The sequence below is a fragment of the Herpailurus yagouaroundi genome, unplaced genomic scaffold (assembly GCF_014898765.1).
Source record: "Herpailurus yagouaroundi ecotype Mexico unplaced genomic scaffold, PumYag 67440, whole genome shotgun sequence".
Lineage (NCBI taxonomy): Eukaryota > Metazoa > Chordata > Mammalia > Carnivora > Felidae > Herpailurus > Herpailurus yagouaroundi.
The window spans coordinates 1,770,006-1,793,540 of NW_024420251.1; the positions used below are offsets into that span (position 1 = coordinate 1,770,006).

General features: G+C 42.0%; 1 long non-coding RNA gene across 3 annotated transcripts in view; it reads right to left on the minus strand.

Moving 5' to 3' along the window:
• LOC121025014 (uncharacterized) overlaps nt 1-23,027 on the minus strand; it is a 292,979-nt gene extending 269,952 nt beyond the window's left edge. For 2 of the 3 annotated variants that reach the window (XR_005787905.1, XR_005787907.1), the window contains exons 1-2: nt 19,022-19,193; nt 7,936-8,130 (exon numbers count right to left, since the gene is read on the minus strand). This is a non-coding gene — a long non-coding RNA (uncharacterized LOC121025014). Of the gene's footprint in view, nt 1-7,935; nt 8,131-19,021; nt 19,194-22,679 lie in introns of those variants that run through there. The other variant, XR_005787906.1, reaches the window with a different exon arrangement.
• Nucleotides 23,028-23,535: the final 508 nt, after the last annotated feature.

The window sequence follows — 23,535 nt, forward strand, 5'->3', positions numbered from 1 at the left end:
ACATGTTAAACATCCCGGAATATTGCTGGAGCCTAAGATAAGATGGGGGTGGGAGAATAAGGTGAAATGAAAGTAAAGAAGTAAGTAAGAAGCACATGGATATGCCAGGCTAAAGAGCTGGAACTATATACCTTTAGGAAAGTGAGGCACCACCAGGGAAATTCGAAATTTTTCCTGTTTTTATTTTGTTGTTTATTGTTTTTGTTTTTGTTTGTTCTTTGCAGTGAAATGCCATGACTAAATGTTCAGTTTGGAAAACCACTTTGTGTCAGTGGACAGAGTAGAGGGGGTTGCGGGGGCATGGCGAGAAACTAGAAACAGGTGCAGCACCTGGCTGGCTCAGTCGGTTGAACATGTGACTCTTAAATCTCGGGGTTGTGAGTGCAAGCCGCATGGTGGGTGTAGAATTACTTAGAAACAAAATTAAAAAAAAAATTTTTTAATTGTGCTTTGTAAAGGACATTGTTAAGAGAATGAAAAAAGAAACGAGAAATATTTGCAAAATACATATCTGATAAAGGACCTATATCTAAAATATACAAAGAACGCTGAACACAACAATAAGCAAAAAACCCAATTTAAAAATAGGCAAAGGATCTGAACAAAAACTTCACAAAGAAGATATACAGATGGTAAGATGCTCCATATTATGTGTCATCAGTGAATTGCGAATTAAAACAATGAGATACTACTACACACCTATTGGAATGGATAAAATCCAAACGATTGACACATCAAATGCTAGCAAGGATGCCAAGCAACAGGAACTCTCATTCCTTACTAGAGAAAATGTGAAATGCTTTAGCCACTGTGGAAGACAGTTTGGCAGTTTCTTACGAGACAAGGCATACTCTTACCATATGATCTAACAATTGTGCTCCTTGATATTTACCCAAAAGTGTTGAAAACTTAGGTCCATGCAAAAACCTGCATACAGATGTTTAGAGCAACTTTATTCAGACTTGCCAAAACCTGGCAGCAAGCAAGATCTCCTTCAGTATGGGAATGGACAAAATAAACTATGGTCTATCCAGACAATGGCATATCATTCAGCCCGCAAAAGGAATGAACCATCAAGCCATGAAAAAGACTATGGAGGAACCTTAAATGCATACCACCAAGTGAAAGAAACCAATGTGAAAAGGCTCCATACTGTATGATTCCAACTACATGACATTCTGGGAAAGGCAAAACCATGGAGACAGTAAACAGAGCAGTGGTGGCTAGAAGTTCTGGCAGAGGAGGGAAGGACTGCACTATAAATCCCCTGTACTCCAACTATTCATCAAACTACTCTATAGGATACTTGTCATGGATGATACGTGACATTTTGCTCTTGTCAAAACTCACAGAACTACAACACAAAGCATGGACCCTAATGTAAACTGTGAACTTTAGTTAATAATACCAACATTGACTCATTAATTATAACAAATGTATCACACCAATGCAAGATGTTAGTGGGGAAGACTATGGTCAGGAGAGCACATGGGAGAGGAAAGTATATGGGAACACTATACTATCTGCTCAATTATCTGCAAACCCAAAAGTGCTCTAAAACAATAAAGGTCTATTAAAAAAAAAAAAAAACAAAGAGAGAATGAAGTACTAGTACACGTTACAACTGGGTGAATCTTGGAAGCTTGATGCTAAGTGAGAGAAGGCAGTCACAAAAGACCACATATTGTGTGATTCCATTTATATGAAAGGTCTAGAGTAGGCACATTTGGAGAGACAGAAAACAGATTAAAGGCTGTCTAGGGCTGGTAGGACTAACAGGAAACGGAGAGTGAGTGCTAATGGCTATGGAGTTTCTTTGTTGTTGTTGTTGTTTTTTTAATGTTTTAAAATTTACGGTGGCAATTGTGGTGATGGTCATAGAACTCTGAATATACTAGAAACTACTTTAAAACGGATGAAGTGTATGGCATGGGGATTATATCTCCCTGAAGCTTGAAAAATGCTAATAAATTTGAAAATCTTAATAAAATGGATGTTTTTCTAGGAAACAGCAAATTGGAATCACAAAGAAGTAGAGAACATGGGGCAAACCATGTTGTTAGAAGTCATTTCCTCCAATGGTTACTACAGCACCTAGATAGTTTTATGGGCAAGTTCTTTCTAATTTACAAGGAACCAATAATTTCCATGCTCTGAAAGTAGTTCCTGGTATACAGAAATAGAAGGAAAAAAGCCCCATATGTTTTATAAAACTAAGTTATCCTGTCCATAAAACTTGGTGAATACACACACAAACACACAGAGAGAGAAAACTGAAAGCTAACAGTTACAAATAGAGATGCAAAAATCCTAAATAAAATGCCAGCAAACCAAACCTGGTAAGACAAGAATATTACACCATAAGCAAAAGGGGATTTCCAGGACTGCAATCTAAAGTAAGACCTTGGATTAAGAGTAACTTATTGTGTGAGTGTTCTTCAAGACAGGCAAAATTTTGTAATAAATTTTACCTTGACAAACGAGTGATGTCTTGCAATACAAGTACTATGTGATGCCAAACGTCACATGATCACAACTGAGCCAATGGTTCTTCTCTCTCTCTCTCTCTCTCTCTCTCTCTCTCTCTCTCTCTCTTGCTGTGGGATTGTGGGTGATCATCTCTCATGCTCGGATGCTCGGTCTCAGGCCACAGTGTTTGGCAGAAATCAGTAATTTTTCAGAACTCTGGAAGGTGTCCACAACTGGCACTAGTGTATTTTTTGTCACTTCAAAGCACCTATGGACAGTCCTTTGCTTTTGCACACAAGAGTAAGCTTAGGAATGCTTTGCTTCCTTCTAGGTCAGGCTGCCTGCAGATAGAGACCCTTTCCTCTGCTGCCTTATTGCCCATTACATTAAATACAGTATATGACAAGAGTTTATTAATACTGCACTGTAGTCAACATCCATGCAAGCATATACAATGGCCTCATGCAGGAAAAGGCTCCATTGAGCCAATAGATAGCAGTGATTCCATTACTGATAGTGAAAGTCGTCCTACACAATAACCCTCCTCTCTCTCATCTCCCTCACACCAGCCACGAAGGTTTTCAAAGGTAAGTGCAGGTTAATTTGTTTATTTTTCTTTATATTTTGTATTTTCTTTATTATTTTGTATTATGTTATAGTATTGTAATCACTTTTATATCAATATTTTTGGGTTGTGGAACAAATCGTCTAAGTTTCCATTATTTCTTATGGGGAAATATGCTTTGATCTACAAGTGCTTTGGATTACAAGCATATTTCTGGAACGAATTATGCTTGCAAACTAAGGTTTTACTTGTATTAGGAAATCTAGACATATAGTTCATCACAACAAATAGCCAAAAGAGAAAACCAGCATGGATGACAAAGAATTGATATTTTAAATTTATTTTAAAAATCTCTTCAGTAGGGGTGCCTGGGTGGCTCAGTTGGTTAAGCATCAAACTCTTAATAATTTTGGCTCAGGTCCTGATGTCACCATCATGAGATCGAGCCCTTCATTGGGCTCTGTGCTGACAGCGTGGAGCCTACTTGGTGTTCTCTCTCTCCCTCTCTCTCTCTCTCTGCCCCTTCCCTGCTCATGCATATGCTCTCTCTCAAAAATATATAACCTTTAGAAAAAAATCTCTTTGTAAATAAGAAAAATATCTATACCAGAACAGAAAAGTGGGCAAAGGATAAAGAAAAGAAAAAAAGTTCAGCTTCACTAGCAATCAAGTAAACGTAAATTTTAAAATAAGGCACTAATTCTTTGCAATCATATTGTCAAAAAACTCAGTGACAATCAAGAATTCAGACAAAAGGGGCAAAGGGGCATGTCCACACTCTGCCTCTAAGATGAGAATTATTTATAGAGCCAGTTAGCAATAACAATCACAAGCTTAAAAATGTGCATACATGTAGGAACCAACAACTGTACATCTAGAATTTATTCAAAGGAAACAACCAAAGATTTTTGCACAGACTGGGCCACAGAAAGCTCATCTCTGCATTGTTTCCAGCATGGAAAACAGAAATAACCTAATTGCCCAACAGTAGCGAGTTGGTCAAATAAATTACGGTATTTCTATACAACGGAATGCTATGTAACCACTGAATGGGTAGGAGAATAAGGAACCTAAAAGATTCTTCAGAATATATTAACTAAAAAAATGAGCAGGAGAGTATGAAGAAAATAGAGAAAAGAAGACTGAACAGTTGTGATAAAAGGTTAATAGTGGTTACCTCTGAGTGGTAAGAATATGAGTGACTTTTATATTCTCCTTTTTGTATATCTGTGTGGTCTCCACAGTCTCCACGGTCTATAATAAACATGTGACTTTGCTAAAGAAAGATACAATGAAAGAGTGCCTTCTAATGTTCACACTGGTTAACTCAGAAGTTGCAGTTCTAGAAATTTACCCTGATGATCACACATTCATGTACAGATTTATATTTGAGAACATACATTATTATAATCACAAAAGAAAAGGAGGCCAACTAAATATCTAGCAATAGTAATTATCAAGCATGTTATAGCTATAGGATGCAATACTGGGCAACTACTAAAAATCATGAGGTAGAAGAATATCTAAATATATAAACAATTCACTGAAAAGGCAAATTATAAAATATTAAATATGATAAAAAGCTAATATTCTAAAAAAAAAAAAAAAACAACTTCGTAGAAAAAAGGTTGGAAGAAAATGTACCAAAATGAACATCAACTACGATTCTCTCCAAGTGGTAGAACCACAGGTGGTTTGTTTATTTTCATCTATCTGCATTTTACACATTTTCTAAATTGTAATTTTAAACTCCAGAAAAAAATTTCAGTTTGCATTTGAGGGGGAAGGAGAGAGAAAAGGTAGAACAACATAAAAATTCTCTTTGCTGCCATCATGCTGAGAAGCATTTATGTCAGGGCACATTGGCACCCTAAAACTGAATCCCAGAATAGGCCCTGTAAGAATGGGAGGAACACAGGTTAAGACAAATGAGAAAAGGGGCAATATATTAATATGTTGTCTGCATAATGGTTAAAAAATAAACATAGAAAATTTTGGAAATTGATATATCAAGATGTTAAGATGGTTTAATTCTTGTTGATAGGAATATGGATTATGGCTACTTTTATGGGTGTTATTTTCTATTTTTTTTTATTTTCCAAAAATAAAAAAATTACATAATAAAACCAAATGAGAGAGCCATACATGTTTGCACTCAGTGGTCCCAGAGCAATGGGAACACATTTGATCATCTGTCTCTGAGACTGGGGAAAAGCCCAGTCTGTTCCTGGGATAGGAGGGAGCATTCATGGCTACTGCTTTCCTGCCTTGGCCTCTGGGGCTGAACAGGGTCACTACCAGTGAAATAATGCAACAGTGCCCGTCTCTCCCTTCCAGTATATGGCAGGGAACTCCTCATCCTATGCCAACAGTCCCACAAACCAGGGTCATGGACCACTAGGCCTTTAGAGCCTCCAGTCTGAAGCATTCACTCGCCTGCCATGGCCCTCTACTGTAGCTCTAGGCCATCTGTCCCCTGCCACTAGACTGTGAGCTCCTAGAGGGCCTGGACAGCTGTTTGACTCAAATCTTGCCTCTGTGCCTACCATAGCACCTTGAATAGAGTGGGTACTAAATAACACTTAGGAGACTTTGAAAAGCAGGCAGGTATGAAACAGCATCTTGCTGCTGATGGGAATAGAGGGACAAGGCAACCCACAAATGTTTCATCCGAACAGGAAAGCACCACCCAGCCTACTGCTTGGCCGTTTTTTGCGGTGCGCACGGCTGCAGCAGTCTCATGGGTAAGATCGCCACCTAGTGGAATGGGGTAGGCATGGGCAGTGATGAAAGCAGGTCAACATAGAAATAAAATGGTTCAGATCTTCTTTGAAATAAAAATATACACATCATCACAGTATGTGGAACAGTGGGGACCAGATGAACAGTCTGTGTAAGGGCATGACAGCAACAAAGTCAATATCACAAACTTACCTGTGATGCAACAGGTTTCCTTTGTTTCAAAGCAAGGAAATATGTCCCATCTCACTGCCAAGGGCTTACGTATGAACTTTAAGTGCCAAGGTTCCTGTGGATGCTACAGTATTCCTATAACTTTAAAATTATTCTACCATTTTTCAGCCACTATTTCTCTTGGTGGGAAGAAGATAGAATTGTATTATCATAAGAAATATGTAAAGAGGGAAGTCTCCTTTGCTACAAGTTCATATAACAGAAGGTATGGAAAAATACCTTTTTTTCATTAAGACAAATTTTCCTTTAAACCTTTGCTAGGCATCCAAAGCCACCAACTCCTGTTCTTAGAAAGCAGCTTTTAGGGGCAGAAAAACTCAGGTCTGGTATTGCACAACCCTTATATTTCCCCCTTGAAACATAAGCCAAATAGTGGCTGTCAAACCAAGTGCAGGGAAATCCCTCCATCTCCTCTAACATCAGAATGAAATGAAGCCCCACCATTCAAGCTCACGCGTGACAAGTCTGAGAGCACATGTGGGTCAAACACCTCACACCTGGTCTATGTGACGTCCCCTCTTTCAACACAATAAGCTGCAGACAGTCTATCTGAACTTGGAGCTCCATGGAACCACATAAACTTCATGATGCCAAGAGTACGATACGTGGCTTGAGAACCCCATTCTGAATGAGTACCTTCAAAAGGCAAGGCAAAGGGTCCTTTTGTTTTCATTTGAGCCAGGAGAAATCCTAGCCAGCATTAACTAGAAAGTCTATGGAATCCCAAGAGGTAGGTAACACTTCATCAGCTTTTACACACCAACACAATAACAGAGCTCACAATAAAATTGGAAAACCTCAATAACACCTTTCATCCCAGACTGTTGAAAGTTTCTGGTTGATCTCTCTGTCTTCACTTGTCTCAATCTGGTGAAACCTACACATTCCAGCCTTATTAATATCCTTAGAGTCTAACTCTGGCCATTTCATATTTCTCCTTTAGTCCTTGTCCAAAGACCTGCAGTGCCTCCAAATTACCTATGGAAGAAAGTTGAATTCAAGGCCCTCAAAAATGGGGCCCCAGCCTACCTTTTGAAACATGTTTGCATAATTTTCCCATTATAAGCCTGTGCTCCAGCGACATTAAATTGCTCACTGTGCAAGTGTATCCATATATATTTTTTCACCTTTCAAAGGCAGTGAAAAAAAATCAGGTCACCCCAAAAGACCATTAGGATTGTCCCCAAGTGCTGTAGAAAGCCTTCCCAGAAAAGTATCTTCAGACACGCCATCACACAAGACATGTATTTAAGTACAAATCCATGGAGGATGAGTCAAGAATTTATACCTCTCGTTACCTGACCTGGGTTATTTTAATGCTTGTTCTGGTACTTACTGACTAGTCCACTGCTTCCCAAAGGTTTTTTGAGTTTTTACATTTTATTGGCTTTACTTGGTTGGGGGGGGGGGGGGCCGGCGGCTGTTTTTGTATTACTTTTTTTTTTGTAAAACACACCCACCTCCACCCTAAAATGCTGTAACTCCAAAAAAATTGAAGTCAACTAAGATGAATTTGGCTTTGAGAATTTTCGAGTGGTTTTGTGAGGCATTTTGAGATCCTGTGAGACACCCTGAATGTCCCCCAAATGGAATTGAGAATCGGTGTCTTGGCAAGTACATTTGCCTCTCGGTGCTTTACTGCTACCACCTACAGAACGAGAGCCAGCTCCTACTCCCTCCCAAGTCTCTCAGCCTGGGTGTTGGGAAAACACATGCTGTATATGAAAAACTTGGTTTTCCCCAGAATGAAGGAGCCATATATAATCCAGATAAAACAAGGCAGTCATAACTCTAAAATCCCCTTATGATACAGAATTTTCTAAATAGCACCAGCAAAATATGAGACACTATACTATCATATTATTTGAAAACACAAAGATATAAAGTTCTTCCAGGCCACAGAAAGACATTTATGCCATTGAACTTACATTTGAAGAACACAATGCTTGGAAAGGTGTGCATCCAACATCCAAACAGAATTTCCTTGGGAAGGAACTGGATTTGGGGCTAGCTTTAGCTGCTGTGAACAGAGGAGTTCCTTCTGAAGTAGGAATGGGAGTTCAGGACTTTGAGAAGATAACTTGTCTCAATTTCCACAGGGTTTTCTGTTGAAATGTTTCTTTCTGCAGAGAGATTAGAAGTGAAGCACTGGGAGGAGAGGCTGGAAAACAAACATAAGGCTCCCTTGTCAGGAGTACATTTTGTCCCCACACAACTATTTTGTTTGCAATCACAATTCAGCAAATTCTTTTTGATAGAATTCTTTCATTGAAACCATCTCTAAGATGTTGAACTTCTCCAAGCAGCAGTCTATAGAGAATTCCAATACCAGACTATAACTGTAACTACAAATAAGAGTTCTACAAGTCACCAGAGGGTTTTAGACCAAAGAGAGGGTGACAGACCATGCAGGCTGTGTAAGAAGAAGGCTATCCCAAGTAGACTGGAAGAGTCCACGTCATTCTAAAAGCATTACAAGAAAGAATCCAAGAATGGTAGACCTATCTTAGAAACAGAAGAGACTTCTAGAGATCATTTGCTGTAGCCCTCTTGCAGAGAACAAAGGTTTATGCTAATTTTATATAGGTCTAATGTTAAGAAGGTATCTCTTGGTAACCTCCGATGAAAACAAGTAATGTGAAATAAACAATACATGTGCATGGTCTCAAATAATAAGATTAAATCACCTTTCCAAATTCTATGACTATTTTTTTTACATATTAAAAAAAGGTCAGCATAAATTAGTCCATTAGATAACCGGAAAGTGCTGAAGACTCCCTCCTATTTCTCTAGTACTTCTTCTTCTCCATCCCATTGAGTACCGGCTTAGGTCACTAGGTGCCTCCAGCTCTTATCAGAATCACAGGTGATTTTGTCCTTTCAGAGGAAGAACCATTCCAAAGACCCAAAGAAAACCTCGAGGGATGGGCTAGCACTTGGTTTCCCCTAGGAATTCCCCTGTGTTTAGAGAAGGTGGTCTGGATTAAACCAGACCCGCTTCCAGAACTGACTAGATATCCCAACAGGAGGCTACCACCTTCCCAAACTGGAAGCTACACAAAACAAAACACATAGCATGGCTCTGGGCTTCTGAAGTCTTCGCTGCCCTTCCCTCCCCAGTCACGGGAGATCAGAAGCTCCAGAACTCCCAGGACCCAACATATGGACTGGAATACAAGCATAAGTGAAATCTATCCTACATCTGAAACAGCTCTGCATGCAGAAGCTAAAAGGCCATCTGTCTGGGACACTGAAGATTATTGCATTGGCTGAAATGTGGGATTAGACGCCTTCCAGCCCTAGGACTCCAGCAGCACTAAAATGAGATAAGGCAACAGCGATCACACCAACCCCTAATTGGTATGCTGCACTTTGAAACTGATAAATAACTTCTGCCCCATTATTAAAGTTGGTCTTCACAACAGACTTATGAAGCCAAGGTTGTTAGGATGATTTTAGAGATGAGGAAATCTATGCACATAGAGGTAAGTCGGTGACCCAGAGTCATGCAGCTGGTGCATAGGAGAGCTAAATTCCGAATACTGCTTTCATGGCAATAAGGGGCCCATGAAGAGAAAACAGTTTTCTGTTTTTCTATGGCCCTATCACCCCTTCTGGAGAGTCTCCAGGATGAAGACCTTGCAGAAGACACAATCTAATCTTTGCCTGAAACACTCTGCACAGCTGTGGGATATACAGTCAAGGGAGGCTGTGGCATTGTAGCAGGAAGCATGATAATTAGCAGAGTAAATTCTACTCTCAAGGGAGCTCATCTTCTCTGACAGATTCCACAGCATGGAGCTCTCTATATCCAAAGACAGGCATTGCACCTATGATTTATTGTGAGCGCCTATGCCTGAGTCCTTGAAAAGTAGACAGAAGATTATTTGTGTTTTACAAGAACAATTAACATACCAAAAGGAAATAATTTTGAGTGGTAGCTGTGCTGCAGGTCTCATAATGACAGAAGGTAGCAGGGCCTCATTCATTCAGATCCTATAAGTGTGTAAGTTAGGATTGGTATCATTTGCTGTGTTTGTGAAAAGTTAGTTTTCTAGCCTAATCAACTCATGCTAACTTAAATAATTCCTTACCTTTACCAGCCAAAAACAGAGGTCATGGAAATGATGCGATAATACAACAGTCTCCCTCAGTCTCAGCCATTTTTATTCATCTTTGAGAGTCTTTCCTCCTGAAGAGCAGTGATGGATTTATCTGAGAAGGAACCCCCTAAAACATTGCCCTTCAGCAATTTCTTCAGTTCGTGAGGAGAAGATTTCATGTGAAACTACTTAGTGTGGGGGTGGACTTGTGTGAATGCCATGGAGTAGCCTGTAGCAAAGAATAACTAGAAAAGTCACATCAAAATGTAAAACATCTATTGGAAGGCATTAGAGTAATGATTAGGCAACCAGGACTTTGGAAAAGAGAGGCAATGACACCCTGCAGCCACTTTTTCCTCAGAACGTTTGCTGATTCTGGGCATGAGGTAAATGAATAGGGATAGGAGTAAAGGCCTACACTCAGAGCCTCTACCAAGACAAGAGAAAGCAGCAGAGCTTTGGGTGGTCTCTGTGGGATGGAGAAAAATTATTCGAGGCTTGAAGAGCCAGGATTCTGGTGAGAAGAAGAGGGCAAAATGGTGCAGTATTCCGCCAGGTTTTCCCTCAGGGTATTTACTGAGTTCTGAAACTGCATTCACCAATAGACTAAGAAAATGTCTGTCAAAGTAGAATTTTATGCCTAGCAAAAATATCCTTTGAAAAAGAAAGGCAAGACTTTAGGAGGAAAATGTTAACAGTGGCATCATAGTTTCTGTCTCCCTGAATCACCCACTGAAAACAGATGGAGTGCTAGAATAATACAACAAAACCCATAAACAACATCTACAACAAAACTAGATGAAAAGATATTCCAATGAAACCCAAAATAGGACCAGGCAGTATCTGCTAGGGGGAAGCAGAAGGAATAAATGGGGTATCTGAAATACCCCAAAATAGGAATACCACAAAATAGTCAACAGGCATTTACTGCAAAGCAGAGCAGAATATTTTGAGAGCAACAATCATAAGAAGGAAATGTTCTGCACATTACAATATATGAATAACAATAAGGGATGTGAGGGGCTGACAGTCTGAGCTCAAAGAAATCTAAAGTTGATCAGCCAGGAGATAGCTTCTACTCTGGGATGCAGTAGGCTGGAAGAAATATCATTCCCATAGTTAAGACAAAAAACAAGCCAGACTAACTTTAAATTCATCAATGTTTTCAAATGCATTGGAGAACTGTGGCCACAGAGCAACAAACTTGCCCCAAACCTGAGGAGATACCATTTCTGCAGGAGAAAAGCTGTAAGCACTCACTCATCTGGGCTTAGCTAACTGAAAACCAGGAAGAAGAGGTCAGCTGGAACCATAGATGACTTGGTGAATGCAGAATATAAACCTGCAGGGCAGAGGAAAGCCTCTGAGAGCCTCAGATACTGTGGGAGTCCCTACCCCAGAAACTCTACTGGGTGCTTTGCTCTCAGAAAAGATCAGAAAGAACACTAAGAAGGGACCATTGAAATGCAGACCTTGAAGAGAAGAACACTAGGGAGGGCTATGAATCCTCACCTCTGCATTTCCCTTATTTCCTCCAGGAAGAAAACGCCTTTCTCTGTGGAGGCAAAGACCACACACTGCGCGGTAGCAACCCATGCCAACTGGGAGAAGAAAACAGGAAAACAAGTAAAACAACGAGTCCTAGGAAAAGGGCAGAAATGTGTGCTGGGCCCACAATGACCAAGGACAGGGGCAAAAGACTTATGAAGGCCACACTCCTGAGACCAAGGGACCCAGGACCTAAGACTGAGGCTCAAGCAGAAGAACGGAAACTGCCCCCTCCCAGTCCCCCACACCACTAAGCAACCAAGTTCCAGTAACTGGTAACAGCAGAATAGTGCTGGGAAAGGGACAGAAGAGGAAGAGTAGGCAAAGAGACCACCTGAAGCAGTGGGAAGGGAAGACCTAAAGCTCAGTGTTGACAAAACGTTCTGGAAAACCACCTCTCCCCCTAAGTACAAGGAATTGCTACAGGAATTTGAAAACTGTGGTGCACAGGTTTCTGCAAGGACAATCTCAAACTCAGTTCAATTCCTAATCAGGGTAACTCAACACCCTGTTCTAAAGATCTAGCAGAAGGAAATTCACGCTCACATCCAGGCATAAAAACTATATACCTCAGTCTCTATTGTCCCACACAAGATGTATGGCTTCAAACAAAAAAAAATTAAGACACACAGAAAGGCAAGGAAAATCATACTCCCAAGAAACAAAGCAATCATCAGAGCCAGCATCTGCTATGACACAGACACTGCAGCGATCAGACAAGGAACTTCCATTAGGATTAACACGTTAAAAGTTCTAATGGGAAAAGTGGATATCATGCAAGAGCAGAAGGTAATTGCAGCAGAGAAACACAAACTCTAAGAGAAAAACCAAATGGAAATGCTAGAAATGAAAAACATGGTAGTGGAGATAAATAATATGTTCAGTGGGCTCACCACCAGTGTCAACACAGCCAGGGAAAGAATCAGTGAACCTGAAGATCAGTCAATAGAAATTACCCCCATTGAAATCAATGAGAAAAATTAGAAATAAAAACAGAAAAGAATACCCAAGATAATATATAAAACAGCCTTAAGATAAGTATAATCCCAGAAAGAAGGCAGGGGGATGGGAAATTATTTATTTTAAAAATTTTTATGAAGTCATAATGGGTGAGAATATCCTGAAATTAAATGACACCAAAGCACAGATATAAGTTCAGGGTCTCCAGTTAATCACTCCTTGGCATATCAGAGTCAGACTGCTGAAAACAAAAGTTAAAGAAAATCTTGAAAGCGGCCAGAGAAAAGAGAAACATTACATAGAATAAAAAGATAAGAATTACATGAAATTTCTCATCAGAAACCATGCAACTCAGAATTCTATACCCAGAAAAAATTATCTTTAGAAATGAACTGGTGTCAATGTAAACTGGTACAGCCACTTTGGAAACCAGCTTGGCAATTAGTTCCTTAAAATGTAAAACATAATGTACTTTAGTTCTGATGTAAAAGGCATAATAATCTAATGACACAAGAGTAGCTTCACGTTTTAAAAAGTATCACCTTGAACAAAATACAGAATAGCATTATTCAAGTATCTCTTAAATAGTGTATTCAATCTCTTCTAAAAATATTTTAACTTACTAAAACAAAAAAAAATGTTTTTTGAAAAAATTTTTAAATGTTAGACGTAAATTTACCATGTGAACCAGCAATTATGTATGCTCTAGGTAAGACGTAAAATGAAAACATATGCCCACACAAAGACCTGTAAGCAAATGTTCATAACAGCATTATTCATAGAACCAAAAAATGAAAACAATTCAAATGTTTATCAATTAGTAAACAGATAAAATATACTACGTCCATACAACGGGATACTATTTAGCAACACAAAGGAACAAAATTCTGACACCTGCTACAACATGGATGAACCTCAAAAACATTATGGTAAGTGCAAGAACCCAGATGCAGAAGACTCAGTATTGTATAATTCAATTTATATGGAAATTCCAAAGAGGGCAAATCTATAGGCATAGAAAGCAGATTTCTACAGCTTAAACGTATACAATGATGGGGGTGCCTGGGCGGCTCGGTTGAGTGTCTGACTCTTGATTTCAACTCAGGTCATGGTCCCAGCGCCATGGGATCGAGCCCCACGTTAGGCTCTGTGCTGAGCGTGGGGCCTGCTTAGGATTTTCTCTTCCTCTCCCTCTGCCCCTCTCCCTGACTCATGTGTGCTCTCTCTCTCTCTCTCTCTCTCTCTCTCTCTCTCTAAAATAAAACAGAAAAAAAAAGTAAACAATGATGTATGTCAGTTATATCTCAATAAAACTGGAAGGGGGAAGAAAGCAGATTAGTGGTTGCCTGAAATGGGGGTGAGAAGATGATTGACATGGTATGAGGGGTCTCTGGGGGTGATAGCAATGTTCTAAAAGTGGATTTTGGTGAGAGTTCCCCAACTTTGCAAATTGATCAAATGTCACTGAAGTATACATTTGAGAGGGTGAATTTTACAGTATGTAAATTATATCTCCATAAGGCTAATTTTCAAAATGACAGAGAAATAAAGACTTTCTCAGAAGACCACAAATAATGATGGAAATCATAGCCAGTAGTCCTACTCAACAAAAAATTTGAAGTAACTTTTCAAGCTGAAGTAATACATTAGTCTGAAACATGGATCTTCACAAACAAATCAAGAGTGCTAAAAAGAAAGAAATGAAGGTAAAACAGATTTTTCCTATATTTAATTGATCTAGAAGAGAAGTATAAAGCAACAATAGTAGCAAAATATTGTGGAGTAGCTAGAGTAACATCAGACAAAAACCTCGGAATAAAGAATATTATCAGAAATGAAGAGGGACATTACACAAGAAAGAGGTCAACTCTCCAATAAGATAAAAATCATAAAAATGTGCTCACTTAACAGAGCTTAAAAATGCACTAAAAATGACACTACTATAAGGAGAAAAAAGACAAATACGCAATTACAGTTGGAGACTTCCACACTCCTCTCAGAAACTGACAGAACATACAGGTAAAAAATGAGTAAAGTTGCAGATTACCTGGACAGCACGGCAACCAATCTGATGAAACTGGTGTATAAGATCCCACCCAGCACATTCTTTTCTCGCACATGGAACCTTCATAAAAATCAACTATTGTGTGGGCCATAGAAAAAAACCTCAATGAATTTTAAGTAACAGCAATCATTAAATGTATGGTCTCAGGCCATGCTAGAAATCAATAGAAAAAAAAAAAAAGGTAAAGAACATTGTTTAAGAGAATGAAAAGAATAATCACAGACTGGGAAAAATATTTGCAAATGACATAGCTGAAGAAGGTCTTATATCCAAAACATATGAACAACTCTCCAAGTCAACAATAACAATAATAAAGTCTTGTACTGGGGGAGGTAGAGACACATACATCAGCAGAAGACAATAGAGAATACAGAATATACCTACACAAAGATGCCCAATGGATTGAAAGCATGACACGCAAAAGTAAAAATTGATAAACTGTACCTCATCAAATCTAAAACCTTCCGATATAGAGAAGACACTAAAGAGGAGATGAAAAGACAAATTACAGACTGGAAGAAAAGTGTGAAAATTCTATGTCCCACAAAGGACTTGTATCTGGAGTATATAAAGAATCTCAAAACTCGGCATCAAAAAAACTCATTCTATTAGATGAGCAAAAGACATGAAGAGACATTTTACTGCAGAGGACACACAGAGGCAAAGAAGCACATGAAAAGATATTCAACATCATTAGCCTTTGAAGAAAATGCAGATTATAACCATAATGAGACATTACTACAAGCCTATCCAAGTGAATAAAATAATAAACTGTGACACCAAATTGCTAGTGAGGATGCCAAGAAAATGGATCTCCATACATTGATGGTCAGAATATAAAATGGTACAGCTACTCTGAAAATTAGTTTGGCAATTTATTTAAATACTAAAAATGTATTTACTGGATGACCCAGCAATCACATTCTTGGGCATTTACTGCAGAGAAATGAAAACTTACGTTAGTGCAGAAACCTGTAGATGAATGTTTATAGCAGCTTTATTCATTAAATGGCCAAAAAATGAAAACTACTGAAGTGTGTAAACGGTTAAATTGTGATACATCACTACTATTAAATGCTATCCAGCAATAAAAAGAAGTGGACTATTGATACATGGCAGCAACTTGAATGAACCTCCAGGGAATTATGCTGAGTGAAAAAAAAAAGCCATTATCAAAAGGTACATACTGTGCCATATGAGTCCATGTAAATAACATTCTTGGTATAGCACAGTGACATAGATGCAGAATAAAATAGTAGTCGCCAAGGTAAGGGATGTGGAGTAGGAAGTGAGTGAGGATATAAAGGGGTACCATGAGGTATGAGGATGACGTGGTGATGGTACAGTTCTATACCTTGCTGGTGGTGGAAGTTACAGCAATCCCCACCTCTGGATATTTACTCAGGAGAAATGAAAACTTATATCCACACAAAAACCTCTATATGAATATTTACAACAATAGACCAAAAACTGGAAACAAACCAAATGTCCTTCAACTGTTGAACAGATAAACAAAATGTGGTGCATCCATACAATGGATGACTACCCACCAATAAAAAGCAGTGAGCTACTGATACACAACAACCACACAGATGAAACTCAAAGGCATTTTGCTTAGTAAAAGAAGCCAGATCCAAAAGACTATATACCATTTGATTCCATTTACTCGAGAATCTGGAAAAGGTAAAATTATAGGGATGGAGATCAGGCCAGTGGCAGGGTCTGAGAATGGGGGAGGAGTAGAACACAAAGAGGTGGTGCCAGGCCATTTGGGGGGGGGGGGGCGTGGGTGAGGGAACTTTTCTGTATCTTGATGGTAGTAATGGATTCATGGCTCTGCGCTTCTGTCCAAAGTCATGAAATTGTACACCACAGAAGTCTGATCTATGTAAACAAACAAACCAAAATAAGATCCCCCTGCAACCCACCTAAGTGACAACGTGTGCTATCAAGGATGGAGACTAACTGGAACTCACACCCTGCTGGTGGTAGTATAGAAGTTGCTACAACCTCTTTGGAAAGCTATTTGGCAGTATCTGCTAAAGTTAAACTTGGTCACATCCTATAAATCATCAATTACACCTCTAGACATATATGCAACAGAAACATATATTTGCCAAAGAAAGTAAATACAAGGATATTCCTAGCAGCTTTATTTGTAACAACAAAAGGCTGGAAACCATGCCAATGTCCACAAACAGTGGAATAGATAAATCACAGTGTAGTCATAAACCGGTATACTGTATGGCAACGAGAATCAAGGAGATACTGTTCATGCAACAATACGGATGAATCTCACAAACAATATTAAGTGTTGAGAATCCAGACAATAATAACAGTACATAATGTAGGATTCCATAAGATGTAACAAGCCAAAGTGGTGGTTACCTTTGGGCAGAAGGAGTGACCTGGAGGAGATCACAAGGCAGTTCTAGCAGTGTTCTATTTCTTAATATAAATGTGGGTTACTGGTGTGTTAACTTGGTGAATATCCACTAATCTATTCACTTAATATTTGTGCTTTTTTTTCTGTTTGCAAATTATATTTCCATTTTTAAAAGTTTCAGAAGCAGAGTGTGTGTGTGTGTGTATTTCTTTTTTTAAAAAAATTTGGTTTGCTGATCAAAGATCCTCTGATTCCAAAGGGGAGGAGTGAGAATTATACACTTAGAATACAGTTGTACTCACACCTAAAACGCATTACAGCAACATGGTAAGGACACTACAGGCAGATCGCAAGAGGAAAAGACACGAGAAAAGCCTGGAGGAATTCCTGTGCAGACTCCTTATCCTCTATCCCTCCCATGAGGGGCCACGCAGACCACATGATTCCTTCAGCAATGAACATACAGTGACACGGATATGACATTTCTGCCCAGGGAAGCCCAAACTCAGTGCCCTGGGGTTGTAGTCAGGGCTGGTCACATAGGAACTGTCTGCCTAGCTAGCATGCACCAAAATTTCAGATGCCCAGAAGGAAAGTAGGTGTTCAGCATAAACCATGTAGTTTGTATAAACAGTCTGCACACAGTGAGCCTTCTTATCAGTTTACTATTGCCTGGACACCCTCTGAAGGCCAAGTCCCCAGAAGCCAGCCTTGCAAGCAGACCTTTTGAAAGGACAGCAGTCTCAGTCCAGCTACATGAACTCTTTTCGGCATGCCGCTCAACGTCTGTAGTTCTGATACAGGTGTGTGCCTCACAGTCACAAGAATTCTGGAAAATTCCACTTCATACAGGCCCGTCCAAATGTTAACATAATGCGTGCTGTGTTTATGATTGCATACACTGCACACTGAGAATTTTCCTTACAGGATGGAACTTGTGTTGGTCGATTTTACAGATCTGATTTGTGACTGGAAGAGTTTCCCACAGACCAGCTTCTGGCTCGGTCCACCGTGAACCTTGATTCTCCTCTACTGCCGACACACTTTCAGCACTGAGCTCTCCAAGACATGACACCCAGTCCTCTACAACCTCATACCTTTTTTCCTGACACTGTGTGCCAAGGTACAGAAAGCATAGGTATTCCTGAAAGTTACTTCAATATAGGGCAGCTAGCAATAACCCAAATATATATGGAATTGATTGTGAGCCCCTTAAATAGGACTCTCCAAATGCACACTAAGTATATCCCCATTTAGCATCTCCTTAGTCAGATTCTCAATATGCCCAAGGCCGCTGCATTGCCACCCAACACAACAGCAAGAATAATGGAGGCAACAGAATGGAAAGACAGGTGCCCTGAGCAGCTAAAATTTCATTTTCTGTGGATTTTATAAGCCATATGACTGGCATAAACCATAACGTTAGGGTCTCTCCCAGGCCTGTACAAACAAGTGACCCTGAAGCTGAGTCTTAAACTTCATTAGCTTCACTATGCCTCTGTGTCTAGCCCAGGGAGTTACAGAAGAAAAATCAAACACAGAAAAGGCCTGGGACCCAGATAATGTGGCAGAAGGGAGGAGTGTATATAAGTAGAAGCAAGGACAAGGAAACCAGGATGAATTCCAGATAACCAGCATGCCAAAGTACTTGGGAATGAGGGTTAGCATGTGACGTAGGAATGAGAAGACAGCCTGAGCTGGGCCCCAACACAAGTATGCAAATAACAGAGTGTCTTTCTCCCATGACCGACATGAACAGTCTAGCATGAGTGGGGGTAGACACCGAGTGCAGTGGAAGAATTACTTCAGAAGAGTTGGGCTTCTTGAACCACAGGCGGAGAGCAACTGTGTTGGGCAGGTACAGAACCAAATTGACCAGGCCAGGAACCAGAGAAGCAGCCAAGAAATAAGTCTGAATGGGTCAAGACTGAATTCCCAAACAGTACACTCACAGCATCAAATGTTGCTCAAGCTCGAAAGGGCCTTCTAGGTAGCATATTCAACCACAACCCTCCGTGGGTAGGGGAAGCAGGTCACCATAGTTGGACTCAAGCAGTCCTGCCTCTGTCACTCACTGTGCATCTGGAGGTAAATCACTTCCTCTCTCTGAATCTCAGGTGCCTCATCTCTAAAGTGAAGAGAATGATAATGTCACCGCCGAAGCCCCAGGAGAATCCAATGTGGTACTAGGATGAGGAAAAGGACCCAGAGGGGCTTTCTTCCTAAGGACCCACAGGTAAGCAAGCTATGAACTGCAAAGCCTGGCGGGAATGCCAGCTTTGTTTTACCACAGTGGAAACGGCAGCACAGGAGCTGCGGCAAACTACCTCTCTGCATACGGTGTGAACGCTCAGAACACGCCGACTCTCACCAACTCTTCTCTCTCCCTCATGTACCAACAGTTTAAAATTTGTTAATGTTTATTTATATTTGAGAGAGAAAGAGAGAGACAGAGCATGAGCAGGGGAGGGGCAGAGAGAGAGAGGGAGACACAGAATCTCCCAGAGCAGGCTCTAGGCTCTGAGCTGTCAGCACAGAGCCCAATGCAGGGCTCGAACTCCAGAATGGTGAGATCATGACCTGAGTGGAAGTCTGACACTTAACCGACTGAGCCACCCAGGCGCCCCCTCGTGTATCAACAGTTTAAAGCGGTGGTCTTGTTGGTATTTTAGAGGGAAATTGATGGTACTACTTTGGGATTAATTCGATATGAATAACAGTCATTTTACAAATAGGATGGACTCCAAAAAGTAGTTTCGCTAGGACTGGAGAAGGAAGGAGAAGAGGACACAGGCAAGCATTTCAAGGTCTGAAGAAGCAGAGGCACCTGGGGGGCTCAGTCAGTTAGGCATCTGACTTGGTTTTAGCTCAGGTCATGGTCTCACGGTTTGTGAGTTCGATCCCCGCATCAGGCTCTGCGCTGACACACAGAACCTGCTTGGGATTCTCTCTCTCTCTCTCTCTCTCTGCACCTCCCATATAAATAAATAAGTACACATTAAAAAAATAGAATAAAAAATGTCTCAGAGGGCAGATTTGTAGGACTACAGATGACGCTTGTAGTCCCTCACCTCCATACCAGCCCTTGTCCAAGCCCTGCTCTATCCTGGTAGGAAGACATATATGGTAAAGTCACCTGGCTCTGGACCACACAGATCCCCAGAAGCAAGCAATAGATTTGACAGAAACTCTGCTACCCTGAGTCATTCTGCAGAATCCATCAGCAGGAAACTCAAGTGCAGAACTAAATGCATATGCCTGATTTGACACTTCTCAGCTACACAAATGGGGATGAAAATCTAAGGACAGTGCCTTTGGGTGCTATGTCGCACAGCAAGCCATTAATCTTCCCTTTGGTTCGGTCTTTCCTTGCACTCCAGAGAGCACCAGCCATAGCTGAGTAAACAGAATTGACTCTTTCACAGCCACCATAAAGTACATTCTGTGAAATGCATACTATCTTGATTCAAGTGCAATACTCCCTCCTGTGATCTAAAAGGAGTAGACCAGCTCACAGGCAAGTGAAATAAATCAAAGTCCCTGAATCACACTGCACAAGAGCTGGAAGGAGTAGGAGTGGTCAGAGGCTGAGCCCCTTGCCTTCCAGATGGGAAATAAGAATACACGCAAGGCCCAGGATCAGCCATATACTTCAGAAGCATAACTCAGGGTAGCAGGCTGATGGCCTTAGCACCAGGTTCAGAGTGTGCATCCTGTGTTCCCAACCTGTCTTGTGGCCACGTGGACTCTGGGTTGGCCGATCCTGAGTTTAAATCCCAACTCGCCCCCACCCCAGCCGAATGAGAGATCTTAGCCCAGTCCCTTGGCCTCTGTGCTCTTGGTTTCCTCATCCATCAAGTGGATCTATCAGCACCTAGCTTGCCAGGTTGATTCGAGGACCAGAGGAGACAGGATGCGAGAAGCACCTTTACCTGGGATATTCTTCCTTATTGCCTCTAATCTCCTGTTTTCCCAGTCTAAAGCTGACTTCCCAGGACTGGACTCTGTATCACCACCTTCCAAACCCTGTCTATTCTTTAGTGCGCAGCTCAGAACCAGCCTGCTTCTGAAAACTTCCTGATCTCCCAGTGAGGTGCATCCTGGCCTCTCCTGAGGCCTTGTAGCACTTCACAGTTCTTTCTGTGGACAGTGTCTGGTCCTACCTCAAATGAGAGTTACTGACATACTTGCCTTTCTTATCCAACTAGCATGCACTGACTCCGGGTCAGGGCCTATGCCACTCATCTGCTGAAGCCTAGTGTGGTACAGTAGCTCATCATGGTAGAGAGTCGATGAATCCTGGATGATTCAAACTGGACAGTTTATCGCCATCATTAACATCTAGTGAGTGTCTCCTCTGGCAGAGGCAGGCTCTGGGGACAGCACAAAGGTGAAGTGGACAGAGTCCTTGTTCAGAGAGATTCCAGTCTAGCTGCAGTAACTGGGCACACACATACACATGCAAAACAGAAAAAGCCCAAGGTAACCTTGCACAAAAGGAGTACCATAGACAGGATTCTGGAAAGTTGTCAGGAAGAAGGAGCAGGCCCTGACACCCGGCTCAGACTGTTAGGGGAGGCTTCATGAGGACACACACAGGAAGTGAGGGAGAGTATCTGCCATGAGAGAGCAGTGTGGAGGGCACAGTCACCAAGTGCTAGGAACTGGGGAAGGGTCCAGGCAGTGAGACTAGAGAGGCAGCTATGCCCAAGGAGACAGGAGGACTCCCTTGAACAAGGCCATGTTATCTATGGCTGAGCTGGGCTCATTCAGTGCTCATAGTAATCTCACAACCTGAGGATCGTTTATATTATCCTCATTTGACACCTGGACAAACTGAGGCCAGAGAGGTTCAGGCATTTAAATGCCAAGAATTAGGAGCCAGTGCCACCTCTGGGCAAAGTTGTGTTTTAGGAAGCATGGTTAAGCTACAGGGTTGGCTGGGATCACACGAGGGCCAGAGAGGGGTTAAAAATCTGCCTGAGTCATATGAAAAAAGCCCCTAGCTATGAGAGAATTCAGGAAACACCAGAGATACAGGACACTCTTCCAGAAACTTTGTTTCCTTAAGGATTCTATCTGTAGTCCCTCTACTTCTCCTTGCGGATTTTGTTCCATTGGCAGGGGTGGGTTACTGAGTGAGAGCAGGGTAGCTGAGGTATAAGAGATTCTCGTGCTTTGAAAAAAGTGTTCAGGAAAAGAAAGCTCACTTGCAGGCCACTCTGAAGTACCAGGGGTGACCTGAATGTTTTTGAAGTTACCCCTACAGAGGAAGAAAGACAGGAGACATCCAGGCCGGTGTGGAGGCTCAGGTAAAAAGCCCCAGACCTCAGACCTGAACTCAGGAAGTAGCAGTGGGGACAAGAAGAGGAGCATCTATTCTGATCAGGCATTTGGGAGGCAGGGACACCGGATTTGGTCACCAAGCAAATGCGGAAGGAGGGTGAGGGTAAGGGAACCCCAGGAACAAAGCAGGGCGACAGGGAGTGTGTTGGGTCCCTGACTGAGAGGTAGAGGGCAGGAAACAGCTCTGACAGGGCGGTTGACTCTGTCTGGCACATGTCAGGTCTGAGGGGCAGCAGGAAATAGAGTAGGAATTTTTCTTCTCACCTGCAAAATACGTTCATATAAAGTCCGTCCCTCAGGACCCCACTGGCCATCCCAGGGTGCCTGGGCGTTCAGCCCGGAGGTGCGGGATTCAACCTGCGGGTACCACCCTCTTCCCGCCTCCGTGCTCTCCGGGGTCCATTTTAAGGGTCACCTCAGGTCGCTGAGGACCCTGGGGCTGCCACTTTGTTGCCTACGAGTGCGGCGCGGACTGGACGCTTATAAAGGGCACTGCCTGGTCTGCGCCACTGGCACACCTTTGCTAAGCCCCGCGCGGTTCCCAAGGTCCAACATTCCGGCCTTGCCAGCTCCGCCCGCCTCCACCGTAGCTCCACCCCAGCCACGCCCCGCGACACCCCAGCTCCTCCTCCCCGCCACCACACCAGCACAGCCTTGCTCAACCCCAGCCCCTCCCCGCCAGCTACTCCACGAGTCCCGCTCCGCTCCTCCCCTACCACACCCTGCTCCACCCCAGCTCCTCCCCCGAGTTATTCCACCAGTCCCACCCTGCTCCACCCCAGCTTCACCTTCCAGATACCCTACCAGTCCAACCTTGCTACTCTCCACACCAGCCCCTCCGCAGCTCCTCCTCCGAACTATCCTAGCAGTCCCGCCCAGCCTCTCTAGAGCCCCGCCCTGTTCCCCCCTCCCAGCTATCTCAACAGTCCACTTCGAGCCTCGAAAGCCCCGCCCCACTCCTCCCCATTTTCTGCTCCGAGCTTCCCCCGCCCACGTCGTTCTGCTCAACCCCAGCCCCGCTTGTCACCTCCCCACCTTCTCCCAGCTTTTGCCCATCCCCGTGCCACCCTCCCCACCCCCGGCGCTAGCTACTACTTCTCCGACCTTTCCCCCAGACCGG